General features: G+C 40.4%; 1 non-coding gene across 1 annotated transcript; it reads left to right on the plus strand.

The window, feature by feature from the left end:
• The first annotated feature begins 12557 nt into the window (after positions 1-12557).
• Positions 12558-12695, plus strand: LOC114805597. Its single transcript, XR_003753568.1, has one exon. It is a non-coding gene; the product is annotated as a small nucleolar RNA SNORA7 (small nucleolar RNA).
• Positions 12696-13036: the final 341 nt, after the last annotated feature.

Below are 13036 nucleotides of genomic sequence, written 5' to 3' on the forward strand. Positions count from 1 at the left end.
TACCTGGTAGCACCCAGTGTATGCTAAATAATGAATGAATGATACATAAATGCTATATAAATGGAATGAATACACGAATAAATCTACCAGCCACTGAGACCTTTAACACATAGAAGTAATTTTGTTTCCACTCTGCTAGATCTAGAGATATGATTTTCTACATTCTGTCTATTTTTGTTTGTTTCTAGGGGAAACCAGTGTTGGGAAATGCATTTTTAAAATTTTCCTAGCCTGCGCTATTTGTAGTGTAGTGAAGCACTTAAAAAAAAAAAGACATTTCTCCCAGGTATCAAACTGGGTTAATCATATCCACAAGATGTGTCCTAATGGACCACAATTGAAGAGTTTATTGTGGACCTCAAGGTATGTAGTAATGCAATGGAATCTTGTTTCATCGGGAACTGTTTAAAAAATGTATGCCAGTGCACAGACTCTGCAGGAGTTTGATTTGAAAGACAGGAGGGGGAAAAGGCAGGAGCCACAATAAAAAGTACAGTTCACCACAAAATAGACCCCGGGAGAGAGTGTCCTACAAAGTCATTAAAATAAGAGACAGAGAGAAAGAGTAAATCTGGCTCATGGGAGATTTGTGAGAGATTAAAATGTAAAAAAAGTGCCATAGGTAGAATTGCTGGGAGGAAAATCCACACATAAGAAACAAGAAGCGAGTCTGAAGATTTCATGAAAGAGAACCATATGCAAATGAGCACTTCACTGACCTGAGGAGCGGAGAAAATCAGTTTGTCAGGAACAGCAGGATCCTGACTTCAGTTGCTGCCTCCACATTTTCTCTGTTTTGGCCCTGGTTGTTCAATCAGCATATATCTTACCCCCATGATCAACATCCTCTGTTGCCATTTCTGCTCTACCAAAGCTCTCTGCTACAATGGAAGCATTTGCTCTTCACGAGCCTTGGCCATCAGTAATGTTCTCATATCTTATCCATCAATATCATCAGCTCTCTTCCCTCTTCTCCCCATTTCAGACCCTGTTGCCCATTCTCCTCTCTAGCCCCCATCTCCCATTTTCCCTTTTTCTGTGGTTCTGCTGAATAGTACATCCTCATTCACTTCTTTCTCTGATTCATTTGCTTCCACTTCTTTCGCCTCTTCCTGAACTGTGACTATCTAGCTGAGTGAGGCCTTCTAGGCATCAATTCTTCTCAGACTCTTTGGGAGTTTATCCACTTGCCCGTATGCCTATTAGCATCATTCCCCTTTCAGGATCAGTAGCCTCCTTCCCAGACTGCTTGGGAAAGAGAGAAAAGCACCCCTGGATCTTCAAGCCAACATGCCTCCCTTCTGGCTCTGGTCTTCAGTGGGTGATGGTGTTTCCTGGCAGTCAGTCAGTCAGTCATCTGTATTTATTGAGCTCTTACTTGGTGCAGAGCACTGTACTCAGCACTTGGGAGAGTACAGTAGAACAGTATAACAGACCCATTCCCTGCCCACAATGGGCTTACACTCTAGAGGAATCCCTGCCACGATGTAGGTCAGCATTCCCCTTTTTGACCACCTGAACCATACCCCAAAATGTCTTATGGCTGACTCAAGAAATTAAGTCTAGATAGCCTCAAAGTTCTGACAACCAATCAATCAGTGATATGTACTGAGTACTTAGTGGGGTGCAGAGCTCTTTACTAAGTGATTGGGAGAGTTCAATAGAGATGGTAGAAATAGTGCTTGACACATAGTAAGCACTTAGCAAATACCAAATACTATCATTATTTTTATTATTCCTGCCCTCAGGACGATAACATGACAATCTACAGTCTGTGTCTCCTTTCCTCCACTTCCCCCAGCATTCTTGGTCCTCTAACTTTACATTTGGGGATTGTGCAACCAGATAGGCCTAAAATCCTCCCATCTGTTTTAAATCCGTTGGCTGTCCAATCCCATCACCCTCCAATTCCTTCTCCTCTTTCTCTTCCACTTATCACAGTCTTAAATTACCACTAACCTTTGCTCTTTAATTTCAGGCTCGTGCCTCAGTTGCCTGAACTGACTTACTTGGTTCCTTTCTTCCATCTCAATTTACCCTTGTACTGGGTCTTCCCAGTACTGCAGTGATGCCTAAATCCACCACAGTCTCTCTAAGGTTCATTTTTCCATTCTTTCACTCAAAGAATGCAGCATTCATTGCTAAATGCTTGGGAGGGAGTGGCCATCTCTCATCTCTCATCTTCATGGCCCCCGGAACTACATTCATTCTGTTTGCCCACTTTCAAGATGACTTCTTCCCAAGCCTATATTTCAGTGCCATTTTATTAGAGAGATTATCAAGCCAGCTAAAATTTTCTCATCTCATCCCAAGGATGTTAAGTCCATCTTCAAAAGGAAGTAGAAAGAGACATCCAAGGTCAAAGGGAATTCTAAGTTTGTTTATAGATGTTTATATATGTTATGTTTATTTATTTACAATTTATCTGGCAAAGTTAGTGACTAAAGGGAGTGCTTTTTCTACTAAAGCTGGGCTTAAAGCAGGACTCCAGTTTAAGAAGGAAAAGAGACCCATAGTTGTGTCCTCTTTGGGATGGCATCTGCATTTCCTGGTCTTGTTTCTGTCACCCAGCTGCCCTCCACCAAAAAAAAAAACAAACAAAAATAAAACAAAATAGAGTGAATTATCACTAGTTCCTGCATGATAAGCCCTGACCAAAAGGCTGTGGATTATTTTTGCATCCGATTACAAAGCATAAATCTCAGAGTGTTGGAAATGCAGAGAAGCAGTGTGGCCTGGTGGGAAGAACACAGGCCTAGGAATCAGGGGAGCTGGATCATATTCTCAGCTTTACCACTTGCCTTCTCTGTAAGCTTGGGCAAGACACTTAACTACTCTGCACCTCAGTTGCCTCATCTGTAAAATGGGGATGAAGACGGTGAGCCCCTTGTGGGCAGGGACTATGTCTACCCTGATTATCTTGTATCCACTCCAGGATAGTGCCTGGTAGAGAGTAAACTCTTAACAAGTATCATGAAAAAAAAAAAAGCCCACAGATCTACCTTCTTGAATTTTGATCACATTCCGGGTCCTGATCTGTTATCTATCTGTGGGAATATGTATGAAATCCAAAACCTTGTGGCTGTTTTGGAAACAGGGGCTTGGAGGGATGACATTGCTTTCAACTCCATGAGAGGCATAAATAATTACTCTCTCTACATGACAAGGGAAAGTGTCTATTTATGATGCTGGGATAAAATGGCTCTAGCATATGCTGCTGAATTCTTTATTGCATTTGCAATGACACAAGTGGCCAGGTTTGACTTCCTACAATGTGGAGAAATAACTTACTATAGGATTCACATTAAGCAAGGTTTATTAATGCATGACACTGAAGGATTAACAGATTATTTAACCAATATAAATCATGATTAGTTGGTTAACTCTTAAAAATACTATCCCGCTCATTAATCCCATGGTATTTATTGTAATAACATTTATCATGATGACTCCTTTGCTATTAATGTAGATGTCAAAGGGATTTATATGCGATTTCCTGTATAATTCAGCATTAATTAACTGGACCATTATTTTAAAAGTGTTACAAGGTTTTACAAGATGCATTCTGAAATCATCTTGCTGGAAACCATTCCAGTGATGCATATTTAGCAAGATAAGGGCATGATAAGAGCATCTGTAACTGAATAAATCCATAGAAAGCTTTATGGATTTTAAATCCATTCATGTAGGAAAGATCAGGTGAAGAAAGTGAGGCATGGAGGAGTGTAATGAATTGCTTAAGGTCACATAGCAGGCAAGTCACAAAGCTGGAATTAGAACTCAGGTCATCTGGCTTCCAGGCCCATGCTCTTACGACTTTTTTGCATTTCTCTCTGCTCTAGATTTTAGAGGTTCAAGCCTCTTCTGAAATCCTCCTCTTGCTCCCTCTATCCCTTTTGGTCCTTTCCTACCTCCAGCAGAAGCACAAAAGCTTGCTGACAAAGCAAGCTTTGCTTCCCCAACACAGTGCTCCCTCTCTGCTTCTCTGAAGAGACTGAAGAATATTAGGGTCAAATGAAAGAGAACAGGATTCACTGCACACATATAAATAATAGCAGAATGGATACCAAGACTGCACTCGAACAGGAATGGAATTAAAGTTAATGGGGGGAATGCTGACATCTCACACTATCGCAGTGCAAACATCAAGACGTTACTTGAAGATTCAAGTTTATTTCCTCCACCATTTGCATATTTGACCTATTAGGAGATTTATAGTTCATGGATTTAAGGATTTGGGAATGGAGCAGCACTTATCATAAATAAAAAGTTCTACCACAAGCATTATCTATCTCTTGGGCTCTCCCTGTGTAGTCTTCCATTATTATCAGTTTGTATTCAGCCAACACCACTTCTTTCAGCATACTACCATGTTAGAGTAAGCTCACTGTGGTCAAGAAATGTGTCTGTACTGTACTTTACCCAGCCTTTAGTAGCATGCTTGTCACACAGTAAGCACTCAATAAATAGGATTGACTGACTTCTATTAAATTAATTGCTGATGCACCTAATTCTCCCAGTACACATATTTTCAATGTAAATTTTGACCCCATTGTTTTAGGGAATTAGGGGACATTATTGTTAGCATCACTACAGATAATAATAGCAATAATAATAATATTGGTTAAATGCTTACTATATGCCAAGCACTGGAGTAGAAACAAGATAATCAGCTTTGATGGAATCTCTATCTCATATGAGGCTCACAGTGCAAGTAAGATGGAGAAGATAGATTGACACCTATTTTATAGATGAGGAAACTGAGGCACAAAGAAGTTAAATGATTCAACCGAGGTCACCCAGCTGATGAGTGGCAGACTCCCAGGACAGTTCTCTTTCCAACAGAGCATGCTGCTTCTGCTATTTATTCAATAACCTGAGTCTATTTGGATACAGGGCGCCATCATATCAGAGTGAACAACTTGTTCACATGCGTAGGGTGTTGCATGTTGTAAGTGCTGTTGCTTAAGTTTTTGCTTAAAGAGACAGAAGGCGGAGAGGTAAGCGAGGAGGCTGATGCAGTAATTAAGCTGGTATAGGTTAAAGGCTTGGAATAAGGTGATAGCTGTTTGGATGGAGAGGAAAAGACAGATTTTAATGATGTTGTACCATCAGGATTTAATTATTCTTTTCTTTCCTTTGCCAATGGCCTCCCTTTCATCTGCCCCTTCCACAGTGTCAGAACCATTTCCCACCCTCAACTGAGCAGGTATGGGAATATATGATGATTGTGGTATTTAAGTGCTTACTGCGTGTCAAGCACTGTACTAAGAGTTAAGGTACATGTCTACCAACTCTGTCACACTGCACTCTCCCAAGTTCTTAGTAAAATGTTTGTATCCACAATAAGCACTCAATTTACACCACTGATTGATTGAATGGGGTGGATACAAGATAATCAGGTCGCTCATATGGGGCTCACAGTCTAAGTAGGAGGATAACCTTGACATTATCCTTGACACCTCTCTCTCATTCAACCCACATATTCAATCCATCACTAAATCCTGTCGGTCCACCTTCACACCACTAAAATCCTCCCTTTCCTCTCCATCTAAACTGCTAGCATGTTAATCAAATCATTTATCCTATTCTGCCTTGATTACTGTATCAGCCTCCTTGCTGACCTCCCTGCCTCCTTCTCTCTCTGCACTCCAGTCCATACTTCATTCTGCTATCATTTTTCTACAGAAACATTCAGGCCATGTTTCTCCACAGCCCAGGAACCTCCAGTGGTTGACCATCCACCTCCACATCAAAAGAAAAGCACCTCACCATTGGCTTTAAAGCAATCAATCACCTTGCTTGCCCCTACCTTGGTACTCTCCTACTACAACCCAGCCTGCACACTTTGCTCTTCCAATGCTAGCCTTCTCATTTTACATGGATCTCGTCTATCTCACCGCTGACCTCTAATCCACGTCCTACCTCTGTCCTGGTATGTCCTCCCTCCTAGTATCTGTCTATTACTCTTCCTCTCTTCAAAGGTTTACTGAAGGCACATTTCCTCCAAGAGGCTTTCCCTGACTAAGCCCACCTTTCCTCTTCTCCCACTCCCTTCTGCATTGTCCAGACTGGCTCCCTTTATTCATCACCACTCATAGCCCTGCAGGACTTATATGTATGTACCTGTCCCATTTATTTGTATTAATGCTTGTCTCTCTGTCTGGACTGTAACCTCACCGTGGGCAGGGAACATGGCAGTTTATTGTTGTATTTTACTCTCCCAAGAGCTTAGTACAGTGCTATGCACATAGCAAGCTGTCAATAAATATGAATGAAGAAATGAAAGAGAACAGGTATTGAATCCCCATTTTGAAGATGAGGGAACTGAAGGACAGAAAGTTTAAGTGACTTGCCCAAGGTCACAAAGCGGGCAAGTAGTGGCTGGGATTAGAACCAAGGTCCTCTGACTCCTGGGCCCATGCTCTTTCCATTAGATCATGTTGCTTCTCAGTAAATATATCTGCCTTCTGTGCTTGCATTTCAGTGATTAAAATTCATTCTGAAGTTGTTTTGTTGTGGGCAGGGAAAGTGACTGAATGCGAATGAAACTGTTATATGTTGCGTTGTATTCTTCCAAGCACTTAATACAATGTCCTGCACCAAGTAAACACTCAATAAATATGATTGGTTCCTGTCACTACATTGTAAACTTTTTGAGGGCAGGGATTATGTCTACTGACTGTATTGAATTCTGCCAAACTCTTAGAACAATGCTCTGCATAAAATAAGTACTCAGTAAATAAAAATGATTGATTTGTTGTTGCTGGTTCAGTTTCTCATCCCCTTTTGTTGAAAAAATTTTGTTCCTTGTAGGCTGAAAGCTATAATCGATCAATTAATCACGTTTATCGAGCACTTGCTATGTTCACAGCATGTACTAAGTTCTCGGGAGACTACAATGTAACATAACTGGTAGATGCATTCCCTGCCCAAAACAGTCTATCATAATGGACTTAGGCATTTGTAGTATCCAGTTATTTTCTTAGGTGTATATGATTCATCTGTTCTTCTTTACTCACAACTACATGCCTATAAACAGGGAATTATATGCAGGTACATTGTAGGAAAGCAGTAAGAATCAAAGTGCTCTGTGACTCTGAGATAATGCTGCAAAAGTTAACTTGATTCCAGAACTTCACTTAGAATAATTATCATTGTACATTAAATGCTTACTTTATGCCAAACACTTGTTAAGGACTAGGGATTATAGATATATACACATCAGTATACATACACATATATGTACATATATATATATATATATATATATATATATATATGTGTGTGTGTGTATACATATATACACATCAGGCCTTGTCCCCTCCTACCTCATTTTGCTACTGGGAAACTGACTGAATTGAATAGATTGACTAAAGCCCATTTTAATTTGGCACAGGTTATGCAAAATAATAATATTTTAAATGCTTACAATGTGCCAAGCACTTTACTAAGCACTGGAGTAGTTACAAGGTAATCAGGTTGAACATAGTCTCTGTCCCTCATAAGGCTAACAGTCTAAGGGGGAGGGAGAACAAGTATTTAATCCCTATTTTACAGATGAGGAAACTGAGGCATATGTAAATTGACTTGTCCAGGGTCAAACAAGAGGCAGATGGCAAAGAACCCAGAGTTGGGATTGTACCCAGGTCTCTTCAATCCCAGGCCCATGCTCTTTTCATTTAGTATAGATAATGATATCTTTAGTATGTTATGACAATATGCCTGTGTGCTGAAAGGGATACAAAACATAAACACTGAGTATTCGATATTGAAGACTATCTATATAGACCAAGTAAATCTAATTCAAAATCTTTTTTTATTGGTATATCTGTTTCCCACCTACTTAGAGTGTAGCACACATACACACACATACACTTTGCTAATTGATCATGTAGTTACATTTTTGATATTTAGTTTTTAGTCCGTAATATATATTTATATTATTTTTGGTCAATATTATGGATCTTGAGATCATTTTAACTCCTGTTTGCATTATTTCCCTTGGAATCTTTGTTTTGTTTTGTCCTCTTTTTTAAAAACAAAATTTCATGCTCAGATATTTCCCTTAGAGCTTCCTCAATGTTCCTCCAGCTTGCCTTTCTTGATAATGTTTCTTAAGGGAAATGATCTCAGTCTAATTGATTTCTTTTAAATCATCAGTCCAATCTGGAGTAAGCAGCAATAGCAGAGAGGGGAAAAAAACAAAGCAAAAAAAACAACAACAGTTTTCAGCCAGTAGGTAAAGCTCAAGTGTGGAAAAGGAAGAATAGCAAGAAAATAAAAGTAAAAACAGTAAATTAAGAACAACAGAGCTAAAGTACAATTGAGTCATCATTAAGAGTACAAAAACTGTTTCTGTGAAAGGAAGCAGGCATGCATAGTGGAAAGATCATGGCTTGGGAGTCAGAAGTGGTGGGTTCAAATCCCTGCTCCACCGTGTGTCAGCTGTGTGACTTTGGGCAAGTCACTTCACTTCTCTGTGCTTCAGTTACCTCATCTGTCAAATGGGGACTAAGGCTATGAGCCCCATGTAGGACAACCTGATAACCTTGTAACTACCTCAGTGCTTAGACCAGTGCTTGGTACTTATTATTATTATTATTATTATTATTAAAGGAACCATTTTCTGGCTTTTGACTGCTCTGTGGGACCACATCTAGCCCCAAACTGAGTGATCATCTGAATAGCTATAATTTTAATTATTCATAACAGTAAACCCTTCTAGCATTTTGAGAATTACTAATAACAACTGTGATCTTAAGACCGTCAAATGGGAGAGACTGTCACTATCTGTTGCGACTTGTTCATTCCAAGCGCTTAGTACAGTGCTCTGCCACATAGAAAGCACTCAGTAAATACTATTGAATGAATGAATGTCTTTGTTAAGTGTTTACTACATGCTAAGCACTGTACTAATCACTTGAATAAATACATGGCAATCAGGTCCAACAGGCACTGTCCCACGGGGGGGTTCATAGTTTAAGGGTGCTATTTTTTTTATACAAATTAGGAAATTGGGCCTCAGAGAAGTTCAGTTCCTTGTCCAAAGGACACAGTAGAGTCAGGATTGGAACCTCCTCTCCTGACTCCCAAGCCCTTATTCTTTCCATCAGACTTTCTATAACACTAGAGAAGTAATAATCCATGTCATCTGTAGAATTATCTGGAGGAAGAAATTAGACAGTGTACATTAATACATGCATGTAGTTTTAGTTTAGCCTAAGCTTTTAACTGAGTGACCTCTACTGATCATAGCCATAAAACTTTACTGACATCTGGGTGTGAGGTTGAGAATTAAATGGTACTGGGACTAATAACAGATATTTATGTGGGGCTTTAGGGACCTACCAGAAGTCTTTGAATATCTCTTAAAATGTAATAAAAATTTAATTCCCTCTCAATCCCTTCAGTAAAGTGGTTTTTCAAAATGTTTGCTTAGCCTTTGATAATAGTTTAAAAAATAATATAAAACTTTGAACGTTATTTCATTTCTTACTACACCAGATTAAAGTAAATGGGAATTTTCCTTCTCATGCTCTCCAAATATTTTATCAATTTCTCTTCATGTTCAGCATATTTAGTGACCACTGCCAGTACTGTGGATTTACTTGCCCTTAGGTGGACAAAGGACCATTCAGTAATGAAGCAATTGACTAGATAATTTGGGTCCCAAAAAGTGCTCGTGGGAGAAAAGGAAGATTTTTTTTTTAGTCCAGAGCATTTATTTCCCAGAGGATAATGAGATTAAATTAACTAGATGTTTTTCCTAATCCTTGGTGGCCAGTTTGCTACATGGGACATCGGGGAACATGGAGAAATGAGCAAATGACTTGACACCAAGGCCATTCCACATGCAAATTCAGCCAGCATTGATGGCTTCGGCGGCCAGAGTTCTGGCCTGATATTTCCTATTCATATTCATCAAAATTCTCATAGGAAGCAGAGAAAGTGTCCAGTTGGAAATACCTAAAGGAATAGCCTTGCATGTTTCCCACAGTGAACCCTTTACACTGAGCCTTACTCCACTGCCTTGCATGGCAACCTCAGGCCCAGTTCTCTCTCTGAGATTTACCGAAGTTCCTTTCTGTAATGTTTAATGTTCAGTGGGAATCTAAACTAGGGAGCCTGTTTTTGAACAGTTTTTTACCTCTCATGCATTGCTTACCGTAGGTGGTTAGGGAATGTGTCTGTTATATTGTACTCTCTTAAGTGCTTAGTACAGTGCTCTGCACAAAGTGCTCAATAAATAGGATTGTCTGACTGACTCCCAGAGATTACTGTAAAACCCCTACAGATTGTAAGTTTGTTGTTCTTTCTCCTCCATCTTATCCTTCTTCTTCCTTCTCCTATTTCTTCTTCTCTTTCCTCCTTCACTTTCTTTCTTCTTCCTTCTAAATTCATCTCTTCTTTGTTCTTTCTTCTTACAGTCTAAAGGAGGAGACAGACATTAAAATAAAAAATTAATCACAGATATGAACATAAGTGCTGTGGGGTTGGGAAGAGGGGATGAATAAAGGGAGCAAGTCAGGGTGATGCAGAAATGGAGTGGCGAGAAGAGAAAGGAGGGCTTAGGGAAGGCCTCTTGGAGGAGATGTGCCTTTAATAATGCTTTGAAACGTGATTGATTGTTCGATTTGAGTGGAGAGGGCTTTCCAGGGCCAGACCGAGGACGTGGGCAAGGGTTGGCAGCGAGATAGATGAGTTCAAGCTACAATTAGAAGGTTAGCTTTGAAGGAGTGAAATGTGCGTGGTGGAGTGGTAAGAGAATAGTGAGGTGAGGTAGGAGGGGGCAAGGCGATTGAGTTCTTTAAAGCCATTGGTGAGGAGTTTCTATTTTCTGCAGAGGTAGATGGGCAACCACGGGAGTATTTTAGGAGTGGAGAAACACCTTCTGAATGTTTTTGTAGGAAATGATCTGGGCAGCAGAGTGAGGTATGGACTGGAGTGGGGAGACAGGAGGCAGAGAGGTTAGCAAGGAGGCTGCTACAGTAATCAAGGTGGGCTAGGATTATTGATTGGATAACACGGTTGGAGTTTGGATGGAGAGAAAAGGGATGATTTTACCAATGTTGTGAAGGTGGGGCCACCAGGATTTAGTGATGGATTGCATACGTGGGTTGAATGAAAGAGAGGAGGAAAAGATGACACCAAGGTCAAGGGCACGATGCCAATCTCGAGGGTAGATCCTTATAAGCAGATCAGACACAGTCCCTATATTCACCATCTAAGAAGGAAGAAGAACATTCATCTTTACCTCCATTTTAACAGAAGAGGACTCGACAGAGAAGTTATGTGACTTGTCCCGAGCTCACACAGCAATGCAGAGCCAGCACTGGAACCTAGATCTGACTGAGTCCTATAGCTCTTTTTGATCACTAATAATAATGATGATGGTGTTTGTTAAGCGCTTACTATGTGCAAAGCGCTGTTTTAAGCACTCGGGGGGGGGAATACAAGGTGATCAAATTGTCCCATGTGGGGCTCACAGTCTAATTACCATTTTACAAATGAGTAACTGAGGCACAGAGAAGTTAAGTGAACCTGCCCAAGTCACACAGCTGATGAGTGGCAGAGGCCTTTGATAGGCCCTAATGCCTCCCGTTCAAAGGAACTTTCATGCTGAGTGTAGATAGCTCAAGTGGTTGAGAGAATTGGGGCTCTTAGATATTTATTTTTATTTGTTTTTCATCATTTTTATTTTTATTCATTTTACTTTCATCCCTCTCTCATTATAGTGATTAATTTTCTTATGCTGATATTATGCTTGGGGTTTATAAATGTCCCAGTCTGGATAATAAGCCCACAATTTTCCAGTCACGTTAAAACTAAAAACTGTTTGGCAATCTAGTCTTATCCAGCTGCAGTTACTACCACATAGTTTCCCAGAATTATGCCCATATCATTGCAATTTTTGGTGTTCAACCAAAGAAATACAGAAGAAGAATCATGTTGATTTCAAGTTCTGTTAGAAATCAAGAGAAATAAATTAATGATTACCCACCAATAAGGGCAGAGACAAAGAGTACCCTAGAGAGAAGAGTTATTTTTAAACTACTTAGAGCCTTGCAAAATTTCCACCCTCTCCCACAACTAACCAACTCCTTCTCCCTCCTCCTGCTCTCTGCTGGGAGAGAAAGGCTGGATTGCCTCAAACCACATGTGTTCAAAATGCCCCGCTCCTGTCTCTAGTATCCTAGCTGTGACATTTTTTTCCTTGCTGTTTCTTCTCTCTCTCTCCACCCTTACACTTCCTATATTCTTTAGTAGAGTTGATTACATTAAACAGGACAAAGCAAAGTCACTATTAGAGTGATAATCTGCTTTGATGAAAAAACTGGTAACGGTTAGGATATGGAAATTAGTTTTCTCAAACATCATTCAAACAAAAGTCATCTCCTTCCAAACTAAACTTCCCTCACAGTCTGGCATATTTGTACCAGTTATCCCAAAACATGGGTCGTCCTTTCACTATGGTTCCTCCATTTCTGCACTCACGCAGCTGAGTATTGTTAATGGAAATCCTGACCCATTTCTCCCTATTTAAATTCACTCTCCTCCTCTCAGGGTCACACCTGGAGAGTTTCCAGTGCTCTACCAGTTTCAGCTATGGGAGGGAGAGTCACGCAGAGGCCTACCCATTCCATTCCTAGCTTGGGTAGTAGCTAGCGAGTAGAAGGCAATCTGCTACAAATCCAAACTCAACCACACTGGGCAGCGGCAGGGGAGAGAGGCGAAGGCAGGGAATCAAGTTTACTGCATGGAAGGAGGCAATGTTAAACCACTTCCATATTTTTACGAAGAAAATCCTACGGATCCACTACTGGAACGATTGCAGATGGAGAGCAGGCATTCTGGGGGAGATGTGTCTGTGGTGTCGCTGTGGGTCGGAAATGACCCGACGGCCTAAAACAAGAAATTCTCTCTCATCTGCTATGGTATTTGTCAACTCTGTAACTCAGCTTCAGTTCTCCTCCTCTCTCACTGAACCACACAACTATGGCCTCCCCCAGTTCTTCCAAGCTCTGAGTTGCTT

Source organism: Ornithorhynchus anatinus, chromosome 18 (genome assembly GCF_004115215.2).
Source record: "Ornithorhynchus anatinus isolate Pmale09 chromosome 18, mOrnAna1.pri.v4, whole genome shotgun sequence".
NCBI lineage: Eukaryota > Metazoa > Chordata > Mammalia > Monotremata > Ornithorhynchidae > Ornithorhynchus > Ornithorhynchus anatinus.